We start from the raw sequence: 24,498 nt of genomic DNA, 5'->3' as shown, positions 1-24,498 counted from the left end.
TCTAACCAGGTATAACAGCACGTCTATTTTTGTTTTTTTAATATCGTTTTTTTAGGTCAACCGAAAGCTATGTCATCATGTCATAGAACGTATTCGCTCTTTGTTAGCACTAGCATGCAAATACGCAAAGTCTGGCTTGTTTGAAAATTCGTTTATTCAGTAGCTGAGAGCATAAGCTTTCTAACCAGGTATAACAGCACGTATATTGTTGGTTTTTTTAATATCGTTTTTTTAGGTCAACCGAAAGTGCTCTCATTAAAGCCATTCACTGTTTGTTAGCACTAGCATTCTAAGACGCTGCATGTGACGAAACGTCGTCAACGAATTTGCGTAATGTCTCGTGAAATACTATTATTATTGAGGACTTCTGGGTATGCCTAACCCATATGTTTGTTGATATACCTAGCTGACAGCGTTTTAATTTGTAATTTTTCAGTTGTAATACCGTTTTACCCTTCACTTCCGAAATCAGCTATTTCCTATCCTGCCCGCTGAGACCACAGATCTGACCGCATCACGTGCGCAAAGCCGACCAATGCTGTAACTTCACCGTTCGCATATGAATGACGTCACCTTCTCCATTCATCTCTATGGGGAAAAATTGGGCATAAAAATTAATATTTCTCAAAAACCGTACAGCGAAACTTTCCACAAAGTAATAGCACACGATTCCCAAAGAAGCCGGTCATTTTGACATATGGCACGTGTATGTGGTGTGAAAACTCTGGGAGGAGTAGCGGTCCAAAAAATGGGTGGAATAATAATAATAATAAATATGTGCGATAATAATAGTGTAGTTGCCCTAAGGCAACCACACTAACTAGACAATTCCTGCAGAAATTGTGAAGTGTGGTTGCCGCCAACGCAAAGTCGACTTTGTGCTGAACGGAGCGAACAGTTTCTGTAGCATAAGCAGAGACAGAGTATGGTATATATGCTATAATATCACGGCAAGAGTCTATATGCAACACACATATTCAGAGCTAAATTAACCCTTCATCAATACTTGAGATCAGCGATTTACTCACGGTATGCTGTGACCAGTGACGGCGAATCATAAAGGTAGCTGGCCAGTTCAGAGGGTCTTGAGAAAATCTTATATCTACACTGCGCGACCGCACCATTTTAAAAAGCAAGACAGGGCTAGGGAGATGAATTTTATTGATTATTACATGTTAGCCGAGCCGAATTTCCAAGAACGAAAACGAGGCGAGAAATGTGTGTAAAAATAGTTGCATTTCATTTTAAATACAGCTTCTGTGAATAAGTATCGGCTGGTAGCCAGTGGTAGTCAGCTAGCTTCTGTAGCAGCAAGGGGTGAATCAACAACATGCAAGTGGAGTGGTGTACTTTAGCAAAAGCGTTGGGGTGAGAAAGCATTGCTTTCCCTGCTACAACAGGCTGAGTGGTCTCATTAGAGCTGCATTAAGCAAAGTTGCCAGTGCGCTGGGATATTAAATGGTGTTACAAAATTAAATTCTATTCATTTTAAATACAGCTTCTGTGAATAAGTATCGGCTGGTAGCCAGTAGTACTAGCTTCTGTTGTAACGAGGTGTACATCAACAGACAAGCGGAGAAGTGTACTGTAGCGTTGGGGTGAGAAAATGTTGCTGTCACTGTTACAAAGAATGCATCTATAATGAGACAAACCTTCCGAATACGATGGGATATAGAACGGCATTACAGAAGTTAAATGTCACATATTATACATAGTTAGAAAGCTTATTCTATCACCTGTTGGATCGATGAAGTGTAGATAAAGGCAGTTTGTACTACAAACTTACAGAGCACTCAATGCAGTATGTGTGGTATTACAAGCTTACGTCTTTTTCTGGAGTAAGACCGGACCTGAAGCTGCTGCACACGTTTTGTTGACGGCATTGTTGCACTTTTTAGTAAAGTCTGGCTTGTTCGAAAATTCGTTTATTCAGTAGCTGAGAGCATAAGGTTTCTAACCAGGTATAACAGCACGTCTATTTTTGTTTTTTTAATATCGTTTTTTTAGGTCAACCGAAAGCTATGTCATCGTGTCATAGAACGTATTCGCTCTTTGTTAGCACTAGCATGCAAATACGCAAAGTCTGGCTTGTTTGAAAATTCGTTTATTCAGTAGCTGAGAGCATAAGCTTTCTAACCAGGTATAACAGCACGTCTATTTTTGTTTTTTTAATATCGTTTTTTTAGGTCAACCGAAAGCTATGTCATCATGTCATAGAACGTATTCGCTCTTTGTTAGCACTAGCATGCAAATACGCAAAGTCTGGCTTGCTTGAAAATTCGTTTATTCAGTAGCTGAGAGCATAAGCTTTCTAACCAGGTATAACAGCACGTCTATTTTTGTTTTTTTAATATCGTTTTTTTAGGTCAACCGAAAGCTATGTCATCATGTCATAGAACGTATTCGCTCTTTGTTAGCACTAGCATGCAAATACGCAAAGTCTGGCTTGTTTGAAAATTCGTTTATTCAGTAGCTGAGAGCATAAGCTTTCTAACCAGGTATAACAGCACGTCTATTTTTGTTTTTTTAATATCGTTTTTTTAGGTCAACCGAAAGCTATGTCATCATGTCATAGAACTTATTCGCTCTTTGTTAGCACTAGCATGCAAATACGCAAAGTCTGGCTTGTTTGAAAATTCGTTTATTCGGTAGCTGAGAGCATAAGCTTTCTAACCAGGTATAACAGCACGTCTGTTTTTGGTTTTTTAATATCGTTTTTTTAGGTCAACCGAAAGTGCTCTCATTATCGCATTAAAGCCATTCACTGTTTGTTAGCACTAGCATTCTAAGACGCTGCATGTGACGAAACGTCGTCAACGAATTTGCGTAATATCTCGTGAAATACTATTATTATTGAGGACTTCTGGGTATGCCTAAGCCATATGTTTGTTGATATACCTAGCTGACAGCGTTTTCATTTGTAATTTTTCATTTTGAATATCGTTCTTTCACTTCCGCAATCAGCTATTTCCTATCCTGGCTGCTGAGACCGTAGAGCTGACCGCATCACGTGTGCAAAGCCGACCAATGCTGTAACTTCACCGTTCGCATATGAATGACGTCACCTTCTCCATTCATCTCTATGGGGAAAAATTGGGCATAAAAATTAATATTTCTCAAAAACCGTGCAGCGAAACTTTCCACAAAGTAATAGCACACGATTCCCAAAGAAGCCGGTCATTTTGACATATGGCACGTGTATGTGGTGTGAAAACTCTGGGAGAGTAGCGGTCCAAAAAATGGGTGGAATAATAATAATAAATAAATAATATGTGCAATAATAATAGTGTAGTTGCCCTAAGGCAACCACACTAATAATAATAACTAGACAATTCCTGCAGAAATTGTGAAGTGTGGTTGCCGCCAACGCAAAGTCGACTTTGTGCTGAACGGAGTGAACAGTGGTAGGTAGTTGCTATGATGTCTGAGGCAGTTGCTAGGGTGTTGCTAGGTGGTTCTATGGAGTTTCAGGTGGTTGCTATTGAGCTCCAGGTGGTTGCTAGGGCATTGCTAGGTGGTTGCTAGGGTATGCTAAGTGGTTGGTAGTTGGTTGCTATGGAGTTCTAGGCGGTTGCTAGGGTGTTGCTAGGCAGTTGTTATGGTGTTCCAGGTGGTTGCTAGGGTGTTGCTAGGTGGTTGCTATGGAGTTATAGCCGGTTGCTAGGGTGTTGCTAGGCATTTGCTATGGAGTTATAGGCAGTTGCTAGGGTGTTGCTAGGGTATTCTAGGTGGCTGCTAAGATGTTGCTAGGTGGTTGCTATGGAGTTATAGGCGGTTGCTAGGGTGTTGCTAGGGTGTTGCTAGGTGTTTGCTAGCATGTTGCTAGGTTGTTTCTATAGTGTTGCTAGGCAGTTGTTATGGTGTTACAGGTGGTTGCTAGGGTGTTGCTAGGTGGTTGCTATGGTGTTCCAGGTGGTTGCTAGGGTGTTGCTAGGTGGTTGCTATGGAGTTCTAGGCCGTTGCTAGGGTGTTGCTAGTTGGTTGCTATGGAGTTCTAGGCGGTTGCTAGGGTGTTACTAGGTGGTTGCTATGGAGTTCTAGGTGGTTGCTAGGGTGTTGCTATGTGGTTGCTATGGTGTTCCAAGTGGTTTCTAGGGTGTTGCTAGGCAGTTATGGTGTTCCAAGTGGTTGCTAGGGTGTTGCTAGGTGGTTGCTATGGTGTTCCAGGTGGTTGCTAGGGTGTTGCTAGGTGGTTGCTATGGAGTTCTAGGCGGTTGCTATGCTGTTGCTAGGTGGTTGCTAGGGTGTTGCTAGGTGGTTGCTATGGAGTTCTAGGCCGTTGCTATGGTGTTGCTAGGTGGTTGCTATGGAGTTCTAGGTGGTTGCTAGGGTGTTGCTAGGTGGTTGCTATGGAGTTCTAGGCGGTTGCTATGGTGTTGCTAGGTGGTTGCTATGGAGTTCTAGGTGGTTGCTATGGAATTCTAGGTGGTTGCTATGGTGTTGCTAGGTGGTTGCCATGGAGTTCTAGGCGGTTGCGATGGTGTTGCTAGGTGGTTGCTATGGAGTTCTAGGCCGTTGCTAGGGTGTTGCTAGGTGGTTGCTATGGAGTTCTAGGCAGTTGCTATGGTGTTGCTAGGTGGTTGCTATGGAGTTCTAGGCCGTTGCTAGGGTGTTGCTAGGTGGTTGCTATGGAGTTCTAGGTGGTTGCTAGGGTGTTGCTAGGTGGTTGCTATGGAGTTCTAGGCAGTTGTTATGGTGTTCCAAGTGGTTGCTAGGATGTTCCTAGGTGGTTGCTATGGTGTTCCAGGTGGTTGCTAGGGTGTTGCTAGTTGGTTGCTATGGAGTTCTAGGCGGTTGCTATGGTGTTGCTAGGTGGTTGCTAGGGTGTTGCTAGGTGGTTGCTATGGTTTTGCTAGGTGGTTGCTATGGAGTTCTAGGCCGTTGCTAGGGTGTTGCTAGGTGGTTGCTATGGCGTTCTAGGTGGTTGCTAGGGTGTTGCTAGGTGGTTGCTATGGAGTTCTAGGCGGTTGCTATGGTGTTGCTAGGTGGTTGCTATGGAGTTCTAGTCAGTTGCTAGTTTGTTGCTAGGTGGTTGCTATGGAGTTCTAGGTGGTTGCTAGTGTGTTGCTAGGTCGTTGCTATGGTGTTCCATGTGGTTGCTAGGGTGTTGCTAGGTGGTTGCTATGGAGTTTTAGGCGGTTGCTAGGGTGTTGCTAGGCAGTTGTTACGGTGTTCCAGGTGGTTGCTAGTGTGTTGTTAGCTGGTTGCTATGGAGTTCTAGGCCGTTGCTAGGGTGTTCTAGGTGGTTGCTAGGATGTTGCTAGGGGGTTGCTATGGAGTTCTATGTGGTTGCTAGGTCTTTACTGAGTCCAATGACGCGACCCATAGTTCTCTATGACAAACGGTTCAAAAGTTATGAAATATCAAACATCGGCCAATCAGGAAGGGGGGCGAGGCTGATCTCCACCAATGGACAAAGGACTCTCTACCATGTCCAATGAGGCATTGCACAATTTGTGGGCAATTTTTCCCCATAGAGATGAATGGCAGAATGTTCAAATCTAGAGAGAGACCAGAGTACTGCTGCTAGAAGACAGGGCATTGTGACATCACAAGGGTGAGAAGACAGAGCATTGTGACATCACAAAGGTGAACATTCCGCCATTCATTCTCTATGGGAAAAATTGCCCACAAAAATTCAAATTTTTCAAAAACCGTGCAACCAATCTTTCCACAAAGTAATAGCACACCATTCCCGATCAAGCCGCTCGATTTGACATATTGCACGTGTACGTGGTGCGAAAACTCTGGGAGGAGTAGCGGTCCAAAAAATGGGTGGAAAGAAAGAAAAATAATAATAATATGTGCAATAATAATAGTGTAGTTGCCCTAAGGCAACCACACTAATAAAGAATATGTGCAATAATAATAGTGTAGTTGCCCTAAGGCAACCACACTAACTAGACAATTCCTGCAGAAATTGTGAAGTGTGGTTGCCGCTAATGCTAAGTCGACTTTGTGCTGAACAGAGTGAACAGTGCCTGTAGTATGAGCAGAGACACGAGTACTGTGTTTGTGCTATAACATCACGGCAACGAGCTGATTTGCGACATATATATATATACACAATATGAGCATAGAAAAAGATGAGATTTCAATTTCCCTTACCTGGACCAGTTGGATATCCAGAACTGTTTTGCTCTTGACGTCCACCATGTGTAATTACTGACCTTGATACCGTGTCCTACAAAAATATTTGCAAGGACAGAGTATGTTTGCTGTTGTTAGTCTGGCCTCTCACCTGGGTCTAGTTCAGCAAGGTTGAAACCCTGAGCATCTATCTGCTCATGCTGGCATAGCACCTAGGATCATTGGGGCACGCAAGCTTTCCCACCACGTCAAGGTCACAGCAAAAGGGAAAGTTCTCACTCTCTCTACTCTGGTACATTCTGCCTTGGTGAGGCAGGTTATGCGAGTAGCAGAGGTGAGGCAATTTGACAGGATGGCAGAGATGTAGGTGATGCACTTGGTAGGTTTTTCAGGCAGTGATAAAGTAGGTCTTTGAGGGTAGGTAATGACGATTTGCCCATCAATGGTGGCGAAGAGTCCATTTCTGGGCGGGAGTGGTTACTTGAGTTAAAGAGTGAGAGACTGGCTGTAGCTAGTGAGGAGGTCTTTGAGCATAGGGGATGAGGACTGACACTGCTGGCTTGAAAAGGCCCGCTCAGCAGTTCAGAAGCCCCATTGCGCAAACAACCAAAAGGCTATGGAATAGCACACTTCTGAGCAGGTTTGTGGTTTGGGTGAGGAGGTCTTTTAGGTTAGGCAATGACGGTTTGCCCATCAATGGTGGCGAAGAGTCCATTTCTGGGCGGGAGTGGTTACTTGAGTTACAGAGTGAGAGACTGGCTGTAGCTGGTGAGGAGGTCTTTGAGCGTAGGGGATGAGGACTGACACTGCTGGCTTGAAAAGGCCCGCTCAGCAGTTCAGAAACCCCATTGCGCAAACAACCAAAAGGCCACAGAGCAGTCCACTTCTGAACAGGTTTGTGGTTTGGGTGAGGAGGTATTTGAGGTGAGTCAATGACGGTTTGCCCATCAATGGTGGCGAAGAGTCCATTTCTGGGCGGGAGTGGTTACTTGAGTTACAGAGTGAGAGACTGGCTGTAGCTGGTGAGGAGGTCTTTGAGCGTAGGGGATGAGGACTGACACTGCTGGCTTGAAAAGGCCCGCTCAGCAGTTCAGAAACCCCATTGCACAAACAACCAAAAGGCCACAGAGCAGTCCACTTCTGAACAGGTTTGTGGTTTGGGTGAGGAGGTATTTGAGGTGAGTCAATGACGGTTTGCCCATCAACGGTGGCGAAGAGTCCATTTCTGGGCGGGAGTGGTTACTTGAGTTACAGAGTGAGAGACTGGCTGTAGCTGGTGAGGAGGTCTTTGAGCGTAGGGGATGAGGACTGACACTGCTGGCTTGAAAAGGCCCGCTCAGCAGTTCAGAAACCCCATTGCGCAAACAACCAAAAGGCTACATGGAATAGCACACTTCTGAGCAGGTTTGTGGTTTGGGTGAGGAGGTCTTTGAGGTTAGGCAATGACGGTTTGCCCATCAATGGTGGCGAAGAGTCCATTTCTGGGCGGGAGTGGTTACTTGAGTTACAGAGTGAGAGACTGGCTGTAGCTGGTGAGGAGGTCTTTGAGCGTAGGGGATGAGGACTGACACTGCTGGCTTGAAAAGGCCCGCTCAGCAGTTCAGAAACCCCATTGCGCAAACAACCAAAAGGCTATGGAATAGCACACTTCTGAGCAGGTTTGTGGTTTGGGTGAGGAGGTCTTTGAGGTTAGGCAATGACGGTTTGCCCATCAATGGTGGCGAAGAGTCCATTTCTGGGCGGGAGTGGTTACTTGAGTTACAGAGTGAGAGACTGGCTGTAGCTGGTGAGGAGGTCTTTGAGCGTAGGGGATGAGGACTGACACTGCTGGCTTGAAAAGGCCCGCTCAGCAGTTCAGAAACCCCATTGCGCAAACAACCAAAAGGCCACAGAGCAGTCCACTTCTGAACAGGTTTGTGGTTTGGGTGAGGAGGTATTTGAGGTGAGTCAATGACGGTTTGCCCATCAACGGTGGCGAAGAGTCCATTTCTGGGCGGGAGTGGTTACTTGAGTTACAGAGTGAGAGACTGGCTGTAGCTGGTGAGGAGGTCTTTGAGCGTAGGGGATGAGGACTGACACTGCTGGCTTGAAAAGGCCCGCTCAGCAGTTCAGAAACCCCATTGCGCAAACAACCAAAAGGCTATGGAATAGCACACTTCTGAGCAGGTTTGTGGTTTGGGTGAGGAGGTCTTTGAGGTTAGGCAATGACGGTTTGCCCATCAATGGTGGCGAAGAGTCCATTTCTGGGCGGGAGTGGTTACTTGAGTTACAGAGTGAGAGACTGGCTGTAGCTGGTGAGGAGGTCTTTGAGCGTAGGGGATGAGGACTGACACTGCTGGCTTGAAAAGGCCCGCTCAGCAGTTCAGAAACCCCATTGCGCAAACAACCAAAAGGCCACAGAGCAGTCCACTTCTGAACAGGTTTGTGGTTTGGGTGAGGAGGTCTTTGAGGTGAGGCAATGACGGTTTGCCCATCAACTGGTGGCGAAGAGTCCATTTCTGGGCGGGAGTGGTTACTTGAGTTACAGAGTGAGAGACTGGCTGTAGCTGGTGAGGAGGTCTTTGAGCGTAGGGGATGAGGACTGACACTGCTGGCTTGAAAAGGCCCGCTCAGCAGTTCAGAAACCCCATTGCGCAAACAACCAAAAGGCTATGGAATAGCACACTTCTGAGCAGGTTTGTGGTTTGGGTGAGGAGGTCTTTGAGGTTAGGCAATGACGGTTTGCCCATCAATGGTGGCGAAGAGTCCATTTCTGGGCGGGAGTGGTTACTTGAGTTACAGAGTGAGAGACTGGCTGTAGCTGGTGAGGAGGTCTTTGAGCGTAGGGGATGAGGACTGACACTGCTGGCTTGAAAAGGCCCGCTCAGCAGTTCAGAAACCCCATTGCGCAAACAACCAAAAGGCTATGGAATAGCACACTTCTGAGCAGGTTTGTGGTTTGGGTGAGGAGGTCTTTGAGGTTAGGCAATGACGGTTTGCCCATCAATGGTGGCGAAGAGTCCATTTCTGGGCGGGAGTGGTTACTTGAGTTACAGAGTGAGAGACTGGCTGTAGCTGGTGAGGAGGTCTTTGAGCGTAGGGGATGAGGACTGACACTGCTGGCTTGAAAAGGCCCGCTCAGCAGTTCAGAAACCCCATTGCGCAAACAACCAAAAGGCCACAGAGCAGTCCACTTCTGAACAGGTTTGTGGTTTGGGTGAGGAGGTATTTGAGGTGAGTCAATGACGGTTTGCCCATCAACGGTGGCGAAGAGTCCATTTCTGGGCGGGAGTGGTTACTTGAGTTACAGAGTGAGAGACTGGCTGTAGCTGGTGAGGAGGTCTTTGAGCGTAGGGGATGAGGACTGACACTGCTGGCTTGAAAAGGCCCGCTCAGCAGTTCAGAAACCCCATTGCGCAAACAACCAAAAGGCTATGGAATAGCACACTTCTGAGCAGGTTTGTGGTTTGGGTGAGGAGGTCTTTGAGGTTAGGCAATGACGGTTTGCCCATCAATGGTGGCGAAGAGTCCATTTCTGGGCGGGAGTGGTTACTTGAGTTACAGAGTGAGAGACTGGCTGTAGCTGGTGAGGAGGTCTTTGAGCGTAGGGGATGAGGACTGACACTGCTGGCTTGAAAAGGCCCGCTCAGCAGTTCAGAAACCCCATTGCGCAAACAACCAAAAGGCTATGGAATAGCACACTTCTGAGCAGGTTTGTGGTTTGGGTGAGGAGGTCTTTGAGGTTAGGCAATGACGGTTTGCCCATCAATGGTGGCGAAGAGTCCATTTCTGGGCGGGAGTGGTTACTTGAGTTACAGAGTGAGAGACTGGCTGTAGCTGGTGAGGAGGTCTTTGAGCGTAGGGGATGAGGACTGACACTGCTGGCTTGAAAAGGCCCGCTCAGCAGTTCAGAAACCCCATTGCGCAAACAACCAAAAGGCCACAGAGCAGTCCACTTCTGAACAGGTTTGTGGTTTGGGTGAGGAGGTATTTGAGGTGAGTCAATGACGGTTTGCCCATCAACTGGTGGCGAAGAGTCCATTTCTGGGCGGGAGTGGTTACTTGAGTTACAGAGTGAGAGACTGGCTGTAGCTGGTGAGGAGGTCTTTGAGCGTAGGGGATGAGGACTGACACTGCTGGCTTGAAAAGGCCCGCTCAGCAGTTCAGAAACCCCATTGCGCAAACAACCAAAAGGCTATGGAATAGCACACTTCTGAGCAGGTTTGTGGTTTGGGTGAGGAGGTCTTTGAGGTTAGGCAATGACGGTTTGCCCATCAATGGTGGCGAAGAGTCCATTTCTGGGCGGGAGTGGTTACTTGAGTTACAGAGTGAGAGACTGGCTGTAGCTGGTGAGGAGGTCTTTGAGCGTAGGGGATGAGGACTGACACTGCTGGCTTGAAAAGGCCCGCTCAGCAGTTCAGAAACCCCATTGCGCAAACAACCAAAAGGCTATGGAATAGCACACTTCTGAGCAGGTTTGTGGTTTGGGTGAGGAGGTCTTTGAGGTTAGGCAATGACGGTTTGCCCATCAATGGTGGCGAAGAGTCCATTTCTGGGCGGGAGTGGTTACTTGAGTTACAGAGTGAGAGACTGGCTGTAGCTGGTGAGGAGGTCTTTGAGCGTAGGGGATGAGGACTGACACTGCTGGCTTGAAAAGGCCCGCTCAGCAGTTCAGAAACCCCATTGCGCAAACAACCAAAAGGCCTATGGAATAGCACACTTCTGAGCAGGTTTGTGGTTTGGGTGAGGAGGTCTTTGAGGTTAGGCAATGACGGTTTGCCCATCAATGGTGGCGAAGAGTCCATTTCTGGGCGGGAGTGGTTACTTGAGTTACAGAGTGAGAGACTGGCTGTAGCTGGTGAGGAGGTCTTTGAGCGTAGGGGATGAGGACTGACACTGCTGGCTTGAAAAGGCCCGCTCAGCAGTTCAGAAACCCCATTGCGCAAACAACCAAAAGGCCACAGAGCAGTCCACTTCTGAACAGGTTTGTGGTTTGGGTGAGGAGGTCTTTGAGGGTAGGCAATGACGGTTTGCCCATCAATGGTGACGAAGAGTCCATTTCTGGGCGGGAGTGGTTACTTGAGTTACAGAGTGAGAGACTGGCTGTAGCTGGTGAGGAGGTCTTTGAGCATAGGGGATGAGGACTGACACTGCTGGCTTGAAAAGGCCCGCTCAGCAGTTCAGAAACCCCATTGCGCAAACAACCAAAAGGCCACAGAACAGTCCACTTATGAGCAGGTTTGTGGTTTTGGTGAGGAGGTCTTTGAGGTGAGACAATGACAGTTTGCCCATCAATGGTGGCGAAGAGTCCATTTCTGGGCGGGAGTGGGTACTTGAGTTACAAAGTGAGAAACTGGCTGTAGGTGGTGAGGAGGTCTTTGAGCATAGGGGATGACGACTTACACTGCTGGCTTGAAAAGGCCCTGTGATGGCTGCAGGCATCTTCTCCCATTTTTTCCCTCTCTTTTTTTTTTTAAGTCAAGAACTGTATTATTAATTTTTTATAAAATCAGGAGTATACCAAAAAGACAAACTAAGAAGATACTGCCTTCTCCAGATAATCTACCCGGAACTCCAGAAAGACAATTCGAACCCCAACATGTCGCTGCGTGTTCAGCTCCTACGTGCGGTGAACAAAAAGTCCCTCCAGAGAACAAGGCCGACTCCTGGGCAGAATTCTCCACGGACGACGAGAACGTTATTCGGCGCTGCGTGTTCAGCTCCTCCAAACAACGAACCAATGCCCCCAGAAAATCCAACACAGGCAGCTGTCACAGTCCCGCTCAGCAGTTCAGAAATCGCATTGCGCAAGCAACCAAAAGGTTATGGAATAGACCACTTCTGAGCAGGTCTGTGGTTTGGGTGAGGAGGTCTTTGAGCGTAGGGGATGAGGACTGACACTGCTGGCTTGAAAAGGCCCGCTCAGCAGTTCAGAAACCCCATTGCGCAAACAACTAAATAGGTGGGAGTGGAGTTTGGGACCACAAATTAGTTGGAGTCAAGATTGCAGTTCAAAACACAGTAAATGGGACTATGATAGCTGTAATATGTGCGTAATAGCCCAGACTGTAGACATTGTTGTGGGCTTGAGATGTAAATGTGATCCAACAGTGTGTTCTTGTCAGTGGTGGCTGCCTTGACCAGTTGTGTATATCCTTTTGTGTTAAACAGTTCAGATATTGGCTTCTTTGAACTGGAAAGTGAATCCTCATTAAAATCTCCACAGACTATGATAGGCTGGTGATTCATAATTTCTAAAGACTCCAAAAGCGCCTGCAGGTTTGGTAGGAATTGCCGAAGATTGTAGTCCGGTGGTCTGTACACAGCAGTGATCAAAGCTTTGACAGGGGACTCAACCTTGACAACCACAAACTCTAGGTCGGTCACATTTTGCAGGTAGTGCATTTCACAAGCCTGGTAATGGTCTCTCACGTAGATAGCCACACCGCCACCAAGTCTTACTGCAATCTGAGGAAGGGTTGTGTACGACTGCTGTCTGTTGCGTTTGAACATGTTGTAACCATCCAACTGGAGACTTTCAGCAACGAAACAGCCAGAGAGGTGAGTTTCAGTAAAACATAGAACATCTGCAAGTCGCAACTCATGATGTCGTTTGATGTCCTGAATATGAGCCGGTAATCCTTCCGTGTTGTGGTGGACAATTTTTAATGTCTGTGCTTGGTTTGTAGACTGCACATAATTTAAGAGTGGCATAACACTGTCCAAAGAGGCTTTCTTCATGGATTCCAGGGAAGCTGTGATTGCAGGATCAGCAAATATCTTTCTCTCATTGAAGTCAATGATGTGCAAGCCATGTAGTGAAGTTGTTCTACTCAGAGCAACGTAGGCCATGCCTGATTCAAAGACCCGTTTCAATGAAACCACTGCAGATTGTGTTGTCATGCCTTGGACTTTGTGAGCTGTGCATGCATAAGCTAGCTTGAGGGGAAACTGCCTGCGAACCACTCTGTTGTTGCTCAGGTTTTCCTCTACCCTCTCTATGTACACCAAGTTCTCAGCACCACCAGATATTTTTTTACGGTATCTCTGTCCTGCATGTGCATTGTCCAGCACAAGCCCAAGCATGGTTACTGTAGTAGCATCTTTGTTTTTCTGAGTGACTATTGTACCAATCTTGCCAAACGTCCCATTAACTAGCCCATCTTCAACATCGATGTTCCTTGTGATCATGACACGGGCACCCTCTGCAACTTGTAGTGTGTCAAGCAGATCTTTTTTCTGTGCTTTACAAGGTTTTTGTTGTTTATTCATCTCTCCTGTATTTGGATCTCTCTTGTAATCCTCTGCATCTATGTTCGTAACATGGGAATGGAGAGCAGACACAGTTTTGGCATTGTGCTCAGCAACCTCTTTGTTAGTTGGAAAGATGTGAAGGACATCATTAGGGCAATGGGTGGGGTCGGTCACAGCCTGAGAAAGCAGAGCTTTGTCAGTGTCACTTAATGGATCTGTCTTTTCCTTGACTCTGATTCTATTCAAAAGCTCAGCAAATGCAGCATCATCTCTCTGTCGCATGATCTCGGTCAGCGTGATCATCTGAAAGTTGCTTTGCCAGAAGTCAACCGTATCCTCCTCAAGTAGGCAGAGTGGTTTACTTTTTCCCAGTGGGGGGAGCTGGTAAAAGTCTCCTACCGCTAGTACTGACATACCACCAAACGGTTTCTTACTGCCTTTGATTTGTTGCAATCTCCAGTTGACGTAGGCAAACAGGGGCTTTGAAATCATTGACACCTCATCAATAATGATAATCTCTGCATTTGACAGCTGTGCCCTCACTTCATCCAAGGCATTTCCTAGTCCTTGGTAGGGTGGCTTTAAGCTTCTTGGCAACTTAAAGAGGGAATGTAAAGTGTTGCCTGAAATGTTGTATGCTGCAGTGCCTGTAAATGCAGTCAGTAGAACAGTTGGCATGGATATGTCCACTTCCTCATACAGTCTGGGGAGTTGACGGAGTATCCTTGTTGCCTCACCATAGATGCACTTTATGAGGTGTGATTTGCCAGTGCCAGCACCACCAGTGACAAAGTAAAAGAACTGTTCAGGGTTTAAGCCACATACACGTTCAATACACCAGTCACGAACAGAGTAAAATATGGAAGCTTGTGTCCGGTTGAGGTTTTGACACATTGTGCGCAGTAAATCAGGGCTCATTGGCGGGGCCTTCACAGCCGGCATCACTCCACCAGTTTCATGATGGCTGTACTCTGGGACATCATCTTGTTCGTCCTCATTCAGGTCATCTTTGTTTCGTTCAGCGATACATTCCAACTGAACCAACTCACTTTCTGGTGCAAAGTTAGCCCATGCATCTTCAATAGGGCCATGCTTCATGAAGTCCTCCATGGCTTTGTCCACCGCTTTACTGTGTTTCTCAAATTTCTTTCTGTTGTGTGTAACAATTGCAGTCACGGGGCAGATAATGTCCAATCCAGGTAATGTCACACAGGCAGACTTGTAAAACTCTTGGTGTGTGGGGAAAGTGTTTGTTTTCAGTGATGACTCTGAGCGATGGGGGAGGTAGAGTTTAAGCAAGTTGCCGTAGAATTTCTCTGGTTGCTTCTTTTCCGAAAAGCGAGCATATCTGATAACTGCGGCCTTCCCTCTTGTGCGTTTCTGAATGACTCCCATGTCATTCAACAGCATAATACGCTTCTTGCCTTTTGCCTCCTTCCCATAGACAATCCTGTAATTGGATGCAAATTCAGCTAGACACATGTTTTCAAACTCTGGTGTTTCGGGTCTGGCTCTGTATTTGTCGGGAATACCTGACAAATACCACACATTCTCAGAATCTTCTGGTTTGTTCTGCAGCATGCCGAGCGGGAGACTCATTCTTAGTGCGTTCTCATCTGTTTGCAGGAACACAACATCACGTGAGCACATCTTCATTTTCAGGCTGCACGTACGCGCCACAGCCTCCTGAGCGCTGACTTCTCTGTGTTTTGAGTAGGCTTGAAGGATTTGTTTCATTTCCTCTCGTTCAGGCACACTTTCTGGGCCTAGGTCACTGATTATTTTTCCGAGATATTCACTCATCTCATGTTCTGGCTTGGTTATGTAGCTGAGCATGTACATGAGGAGACCATACTCATCAAGAATGTACTGGATGTCCATGTTGGCATTCCAGGCTGTCAGCAAATGTGGATTGTAGTTATTCACCCAGCAGTCCTTAACTTCACGCTTCATTACAATGACGCTTGCATTCGTCATTTCCTCAACACACGAGCTGTACTCGTCGTAAGTCAAATTACACTGTGCCAGTAGCTGAGACAAGTTGTCCACTTGTGCTTTGGAGTCGTTCAGCAGATCCCACAGTGGTTTGAGTTTATTCATGGCTGCTTGTGTTGTCATTGTATGTCCTTTGCCATTTTGCTTTGCTCTTTTCATTGCTTTGTTTTTTGTTTTACTTGTACCTTCACCCTCGTCTTTGTCACTTTCTGGCTTCGGGTAAGTTATTCGTGTTTCTCGCATAGGTGGTTTTGGAAATCCAAATCTGCATGCCCTTTTACCTTTCTTGCAGGACTTGGAATGAGTTCTGCTGTGCATTTGAACCTCTGTGACTTTGCTGTGAAGTAACGGTTGTTTGTCTACGTCAGGCAACTGGCATGAGATGTAGCGGTCCACAAACTTGCATATTCTGTGGTCGGGGTCTTCTCCAAAGACCGGAGCTCCTTCTACCCAACACAGCATATGTATATGAGGGCTCCCTCTGGCCTGAAATTCTACCCGGTAAAAGAAATCGATAACCTGACCAATTGGATGAGCAGGAGACAGCAGCAGTTCTCTCATCAGAGCTTCAACTCGCTTGTCAAACATACGCATGGTGGTCACTGGGTTGCTTCTGAGAATGTCACATTTTTCAGCCCAGTCCAGCTCATCAAAATTCACCCGTTGACCTTGCTGCGATTTGATTGCAGTTATAAATTCCGGCCATCGGAATTCTGCGGCAGAGAAGGTCAGAAAAAAGGTAGGCGTCCCCAATTGTCTGACCATGGCAAACAAATCCTTAAGAGTTTTCTCCCAGTAAGCTGGAGTCCCTCTCAGTGGTTGCATGAATCTTGTTGCATCTCTGTTTCTCACCAGTCTCTCAACCTCACGCTTGTCCTGTAACATCTTATTGTTTATTTTGCGTCCATCCCGGGTAATGGGTTTACCTTTCCTTAACTGAATGGACATGCTGTTTTTGGCCATGTGTGTCTCTGTGACAAACTGTGCAAAGAACAGGTAGCTTTGGTCTCTTGCAAAACGATTGTCAACACAGAAAAGTCTTGCGTTGAAATACATGCTTGGGGATAGTTTGACTTTTCTTGCCGCATCCAATGTATTCTCTCCAGTAGGGAACTGAACAGGGAAGGCCATTGCTTCAAGTTTAGGGACCCTGAAGAAGCTGACAGGCTTGTTTCCTTGTGCAGGGGCAATGCTGAATATGCCATCACCATATGTCAATGTCTCGTGTCCAATGTCAGCTGGTTGCAAGCAACTATCTAGGCCCACTCCAGGTCTCAGTGCAGCTTGCTCATCCTCTGCACTAGGTGGTTGTTTATCCTGACTTTCATGTTGCTCGTTAGCAGATGTTGAGCTTGCATGCTGCACCTGCGATGGATTGACATTTTCAATACAGTCTTGTATCTCCATCATTTCGGTCTCATCACAACTGTCAAATTCCATGACATCATTTGTGTCTGGTTGATTTTGCTGTACGTTGTCATCAATGGGTGGGTCTTGTAGCAGGTCTTCAATAGTTTCATTATACATTGCTGCATTATCTCTAATTGAAATGTCTCTGTACTCGGGGTGTGTATCAATGAGTTTGGACAAGCCCGCTACTACATTTCTCATATTTACAGTGTGAAAGTGCTGATGGCCTTTGTAATTCACATGTCTTTTTAGCTTCACTCTATACAAATGGGATGAGCTGGGCAGTCTGGGTAAGGTGTTCACTGTGGTTTCCACCTCAGATGGCACACAGACGACAGCACCATGTACAGCTGTCTGTCGACCTTTAGGAAGTGTGACAATCTTGGCAAATGGCAGTATTTTGGCTAAGAGTTGTCTTTCCAGCACATTCAAATTGCAGAGTTCTGGGGGGATGGGTGCCAGCTCCAAGTTGTTCGCCACAGCTATGCATGATCTGTTTCCTGCCTTTAAATGGGAATCACAGGTGTAACAAATCCACTCCTTTCTCCTTTCATCAGGTACAGTGCACTGGTCTGGGCCTCCACATTGACAGTCACACTCATGAACATATTTCCCTGTCAAACAGGCAGCAACCTCACGTGGATTCTTCTTGTAATTAGATCGAAGGCAAAATCGCACTTGATTGGGGAAAAGGGTGCGATGGCACATTGTGCATACAAAAGTTGGCCCAGCTTTAATGTGTTCCTGGAAAGAGGCTATAGCTCCCTGAATTAGCCTATTTTTTTCATCAATGCGCGTTTGAAGCATGACTTTATTCACCTCTCTGTATTTTATTCTTATTTTCAATGAACAGCGCAGCTTATGGGCCATCCTGAAATGTGAATCTGTTTTGTATCTCCTCGCCATGGATTCCTTCTGCTTCATCCTGAAATGTGGATCCATTTTGTATCTCCTCGTTATGGATTCCTTCTGCTTCATCCTGAAATGTGGATCTGTTTTGTATCTCCTCGTTATGGATTCCTTCTGCTTCATCCTGAAATGTGGATCTGTTTTGTATCTCCTCGTTATGGATTCCTTGTGCTTCATCCTGAAATGTGGATCTGTTTTGTATCTCCTCGTTATGGATTCCTTCCGCTTCATCCTGAAATGTGGATCTCTTTTGTATCTCCTCGTTATGTTTTCCTTGTGCTTCATCCTGAAATGTGGATCTGTTTTGTACCTCCTTCTTATGGATTCCTTCATGTTTTCCTTCTGCTTCATCCTGAAATGTAGATCTGTTTTGTATTTTATGGCGATGGATTCCTTCTTTTTCACCCTGAAATCTACATCTCTTCTGTATCTCTCTCTCGGAGATGTTTGTTTTTTATGAGCGGCAGATGTTTTTACACACAGCTGTGTGTCTTTTCTTTGTCTCTTCATTTGTTTTTTTCTTTGCCGTCTACTGAGTTTTTTAGATGTTGTAACCTGTGTAGCCTTTGATATCACGTGTGTGGACAGTGCATTGACTGACTGCAGAGAATGTTGGCTGGTTGGGAGTCCAGTATCTGTTTCATGTTTGGTAGTTGGTGTCACCTTCACCTCCGCAGGCCTTCTGTCATGCGGGTTGTCAGATTGCACTTGTAGGGAAGGCAAACGGTGTGACAAAGCCTTTGCATGTGCAAATGTCACCGGCATGAAGTCAAACTGTTTTTTGTCAATAGACCCACAATATAGCAAGGCATTCAAATGATCAATCTTTTCAATTAGATCATCCAAATGCGTGAAGGTCATCATTACAGCTTTTCCTCCATGCTCAGGTAGCCCATCAGCATTTCTGTTATGAGAGTCAAACAGTCCATATCTCCCAGACTGGTCTCTGAACACGGCAATGGTATATGGTGATACTGTAAGCAGTGCATGTGTAACACCTACAGACAGACACTGAAGTCTTGTGCGAAGATTTTGAAACCAATCCTCTGTGCCAGGATCTCCCTTGTCTCTCATGAATCCCATTTCCACTGGAGATCTTTGCACCCTGTACTCATGGTGCTCAGTTGCGACAGTGAGTGGTGTTTCCTCCAAGGTCAAATAGTAGTTGCGGAACCTCTTTTCACTTTTTAGCTGTTTTATAGTTCTCTTATACAGACTGTCTCCCTTGTCCAGTATCTTGTCAAGATCAGCCTCCTTCAAGTCATGACCCTCATTCTGGTGTGCTAGAAATGTCAGAGCCATGCATGTACACTGACGATTCCTTGACTCAGGATCATAGCCACTATGATCCTGACTATGGGACGCCAGCACAGATATCACAGAGGGTGGTGGGGCGCATGATTCTTGTACACTATAATTTTCAGAAAGGTCTATGACCTGCACATTGCTGTTGACCTCTTGAACCTCAGGTTGTGCATAATACTGAGCTGTGCATGGGGATGACACCACCGGTAGACAACACACCTCCTGTTTACATTCCCTGTCACATACCTCCATGACTGCAACGCTACTTTGTAGTTCTGGACTCTGAAACCGAGGGTCTGAAAGGTCCAACTTAGCCCAGCGTTGCTTTGCAGCCTCAGATCTCTTCCCTCGGCGTGGCATGATGTTATCACTAAATGATGTGATAGATAATGGACAAATAAGATGAGTTTTTAAATGTTAACACTAACCAGGAAATTATGTAATCATCTTATTTGCCTTTAAATACTGTATCTAGTAATGAGCAGACCAGTACAGACCTGATGAAACCAGCAAGGAAAACCAATAAACACTTTTGGATAACTTTAATATTGTTTTAGGAGCAAATTAATGTTATGTTAGAATATGTCTTAAATGTTGTCAGACCCTTGTGTGACGAAATAAAGCCACTGCTGGTGACATTTGTAGGGCTCAATGAAATCCGTTTTATTTTTTTCTGAATTCCGTTTTATGTTTTCCCAAATTCCGTGTTTACCGTGTTTGTAATTTTTCTGGATTCTGTGTTTTATGGTTTAATCCCATTTTATCATCAAAAATTGTTTTATGAATCCATTTGATCAGACACAATATAATAATTTATTATCCTTAATCAAATGAAAATATGACAATATATATAACAATGAACACAACAATGCACAAAATAGCTTAATCCAAAACAAAACATTGCTAATTTTAGTCAAGTAAAGTGCTGCACAAAAGAGCTTCACAATGAAAACATCTGAAAAAAAATCTGTTGTAGCAATGAACACAATTTAAAGAACTGCTTAATGAACAGAGCTATCTGTGTCTGTTTTCCATCTCTCAGAGACATCTCCATTGAAATACATGATTGTCAGCCTCTTTGTGTTCAGCTCAGTGAGTGTTGTAGCTAACTTAATAGGTTACATGGTTAATTTATTGTAATTCACTGAAAGTTGTTAAAAGTATATCTATATTATTTACAGTTAAGAGTTAAACAGAAATACATTTCATTTGTATTACGTTTGATTGATATTGATTAGAGATGCATTTCTCCGTTGTATTGGCAAACGAATGGTTGAAAAACTGCAAGTACCAGAATTCCTTGCGGCTGGAAAGTAGGAAGAAAGTGACCTTTTTTTGTTTTGATTTCATATGCGACTGAGACGTAAATGCCAAGTGAATAGCCTAGCGCTAGTTTATTGTTTGTAAGTATAAAATGTACGTCAACTGTTTTCCATTATAAAGAAAGCTTTCTTTTTCATATCCGACGTACTGCTATTATTTCGAAGGTAGTTATACTACAATGAGTGCCTCACGCTTGTCTGTGAGGAGTCTATTTTTCTAGGTTCGTTGATGTGTTGAACGCAGTCGCGCGCACGTACAAAACCCTGCCACACACACAACTCCCCAAAACGGGGAAATGTTTCTCTTCCTCATTTTATTTAAGCAATATCACATGAGGGAGTGCTGTTACACTGTTCACAATAATTTATAACGGCTTTTGATTAATTTAATCAGAAACATGTTAAATTCCATGAGATTTAACGTTTTACCGTTAATTCCATTTTTATGACTGGATCCCGCGATTCCGTCCGCTTTTTCCGCATCGCGGAAATCTTAGGTCTCTACATTTGAGACAACTTAGATGTAAAATCTGGGGCTGCTCCATAGACAATGAATGAGGCTCTGACTTTGTGAGGCCATACAATGTCTGTGTGAGCTCTAATACCCAAAATACATTTATAATCTAGCATTGCTAGAAGGTCTGAACCAGAATTGAATCCTCATTTGGGTGCAAGAGCTCACAAACATTTTATAGCCTCATAAAGTCAGAGCCCCATTCATTGTCTATAGAGCAGCTCCAGATTTTACATCCCAATGACATCACCGATTGGAGGGTTGTCTCTCCAATTTCTAGTTTTAGGAGAGAGTGGTGGGTGTTCACATACTGACTGAACTGTCCTGGGGCACAGTAACATATATGTGAATTCTTAAAATGGGTGACATTCACCTTTAAAATAATTCAACAAATCTAATATAGTGAATCTCTTAATTATATAGATAATTTTCCCAGTTAAAACAGCTCAAATGCTGACATCACCGATTGGAGGGTTCTCTCTCCAATTTCTAGCTTTAGGAGAGAGTGGTGCATGTTCACACATACTGACTGAACTGTCCTGGGGCACAGTAAGAGTGGAGTATAAGTGGAATAACCCGATCCGGGCTGTCCTGTTATCAGAAAATATTGTAGCCTACTTCAGTGGTACCACCCCATCGTACATTATTTTACAATAACGGGACAGCCCGTTGTGGTTTATTCCTCACAGATAATAATTTTCCCAGCTGAAACAGCTCAAATGCTGACTTCTGTATAATACTAATTACATACCTGTAACCACGCCTCTACCGAACTTTTGAGGGCAGAACTGGAACACTCTTTCTGCACCAAATGTAGTCCTTCTCCAATAACTCCTGAACTGCCCTGGGGCACAGGAAGAACATATGTGAATTCTTAAAATGGGTGACATGCCTCTTTAAAGTAATTCAACGAATCTAATACAATGAATCTCTTAATTATATTTATACAAGGGCTTGGCTGAATATTCAATTCTGTTTGGTCCAAGGTTGGGCATTAATTCTCAGTAAAGGGACACCTTGGCCTTTTAACAGTTCTAAAATCAATGTGCTACAAAATACAGCATTCTAAAGCAGTTAAAACACCAATTTTGCTCTTTAGAATTTGAATTGTTGTTACATCCCCTCCTGTTTTCAATGTCCAATTTCACAATTCATGACAACATTGAATCACATTTCTAGTTACTGTTGCTAGCTTTATTTAGGGTCGCCAATCATCCTGCAAAATACGGAATCGTCCCTTAACCTACCTGAACAGTAGAATAGGCGTTCCCGTATTTAACTCATGGCTACGGGATACATTTTCATCCGTATCTTTGTGAACGATTGCGTTCATAGTAACCGCTGTTTTGAATATAATTCTGTAGTTAGCTGACTAGCTAGCCGGGATAATAACAACCATGACTTGAAACGATTCTGACCTAAAACCCAGAATTTTAATATTAGCCAGATGACGAGTGACGTCGAACCATCATAAAGCTAGCTGGCATTCAAACCCGGTTTCAGAAAGACGCTATGTCTACACTGCACGACCACACCAATTTAAAATGCAAGACAGTGCTAGGGTGAATTTCATAGAGTTATTGTTTCATACAGTTTTCTTAAATAATGTATGCTAATGACAAAAATGACCAACATTGCTGCTAATTGTATGGTATAAAACGAGAATGAACTATTTTTTTCTTGATAGAATCCGTTTTCATAGAATTAACGACCAGAGGTTTTCGCTTAAACAATAGTGTAAATAGAACTACCACAGTTGTTGGTATCACCACCGCCGTCGTACATTATTTTCCAATGACGGGACAGCCTGTCCTGGTTTATTCTTTACACAATACTTTTCCAAGTTGAAACAGCTCAAATGCTAAATTCTGTATAATATGAATTACATACCTGTACCACGCCTCTACCGAACTGTAGAGGGCAGAACTGGAACCCTTTCTGCACCAACTGTAGTCCTGCTCCAATGGTAGGCCTGGTGAATGACCAGCCGACTCTAGAAAAAAAACAGAAAAAAACTGGCGCAGTACGCTGCAACAACTGTTGTCCTCTAATAACAATGACAACCTAAGTCCCCTTCTGATCTATCTACTATAGGCCTATAGGCTATAATTGATATCTTACCACAATTAAATGCAACTAATCGTTACACAAATTACAAACCTGCTGTGATGAGGAAGGTGGGTGGTCAATACACCAGGAGATCTTCTATATCACCCTGAATTAGAGAGGACAATCGAAAAATAAAGTTTCTGAAATTAACATAACTAGGCTATTGTGATTAAAATACCAGTTTAGCCTTACATTAACGTATTGTGAACAGCAATTTTACATATATGGAATATTAATTAGATATATTGACTGTATTGTGGCCTTTTAACTCGCACTTTCCCAAAATTCCATCAATGATAAAGTCGGGACTGTGAAGTTTAGGTAGCAAACAACAAGGCTGAATCCTTTTGACGTAATTTACATAGCAACTAGGCTATACATTCGGATCGTCTAGTTTCACTCACTGTGGCCAAGCGAAATATATATACAGCTAACCTTAAAAGATTTAATTCAATCTTCTACTGGGACATTTGCCGTTTATTGAGGGTGTGACATGTCGGTGCCGCTGACTATAATCGAATGTTTTTCACATTTACCGTTTGATCGAGCGAGTAGCCTACCATTCAAAGTAGCCTACATTCTTATGGTTAGTGTCCGATTGTGCTAGCTACTTCACATTCACCTTGTTTGGCGATCAATAAATGCTAACAGCACAGTAGCTACCACTTAATTCTTGTCACTTTCATCAACACTGTAATTAACTAAAAAAGGCGACAAACGACCTTTTCTGTGAGAAATGCACGCACATACACAGCTGGCCACATTCTAAAGTTCCATTTTGCCCTCCCTACCTACATAGCCTACACGTTTTCAGCATCAACTTTATTTTCCAGTCTGAAATGCGATCATATTAGTAAATGGCTACACATGTCATGCAACGTGCAAGCAGTTGGATATCTCCTTGGATATTAATTAAATGATTTTAACAGAAAAAATAATGAATCCGCTCGATCGCCGCCGTAGAAACCTTCAGTTAAATGAATTCACATAATAAAATTAACCATAATATAATTAACACGGGCTTACATTTTCTGAACCTCGGTGATATAGTGGTGTAAGTAGACTTCTAGCGTTAGCCAGCGGTACGCTTCTATCAACACAACGGACCTCACGCTGATATGCACTTACAGCTAGCCACCGCTACAGCATTTTTGTATGAAAACGAAAGTCTTAGCAAACCTTCTGCCAAATCTCTAATCACTACGAATAAATTAGTTGTTCAGTCCAGTTGTTTGCCGATCGTTAGCTAACCTAGCTAGCTAATAGGCAGGGCTAGCGTAGGCTACCTAGTTAGCTAGCGTTAGCTAACGCAGCACCGGGAGTCGGCCAATTAACGTTACCGACTTTTCTCTGTCTTACCTCGACAACATTAAATGTATATAAGAAAACGAAAGTCTTACCAAATCTTCTGCCAAAGGACAATACGAAATAAGAGCAAAATAGATGAATATATAAAGATTTGTATGGTAGGCTTTTATTAGACAACCGTCTCTCGTGGAATACCAATTGAATTGGTGACCTGATATTCAACTCTCAGAGCTTTTGTACATTGCGGCACTTCGATGAGAGATCAAGGTGATTCCGTTTGTTTTGACTGGCGCGGGGTTTATT

General features: G+C 44.4%; 1 long non-coding RNA gene across 1 annotated transcript; it reads right to left on the bottom strand.

Moving 5' to 3' along the window:
* Nucleotides 1-19,183: 19,183 nt before the first annotated feature.
* Nucleotides 19,184-22,932, bottom strand: LOC118226387. Its single transcript, XR_004765030.1, has 3 exons — nucleotides 22,669-22,932; nucleotides 21,530-21,622; nucleotides 19,184-19,312 (listed from the first exon to the last, which is right to left on the bottom strand). It is a non-coding gene; the product is annotated as an uncharacterized LOC118226387 (long non-coding RNA).
* Between the last annotated feature and the right edge of the window lie 1,566 nt (nucleotides 22,933-24,498).

The sequence above is a fragment of the Anguilla anguilla genome, chromosome 4 (assembly GCF_013347855.1).
Source record: "Anguilla anguilla isolate fAngAng1 chromosome 4, fAngAng1.pri, whole genome shotgun sequence".
NCBI classification, from domain to species: domain Eukaryota; kingdom Metazoa; phylum Chordata; class Actinopteri; order Anguilliformes; family Anguillidae; genus Anguilla; species Anguilla anguilla.
Note: the sequence above shows the minus strand (reverse complement) of the source record. Positions and strands in the feature narration are given on the sequence as shown.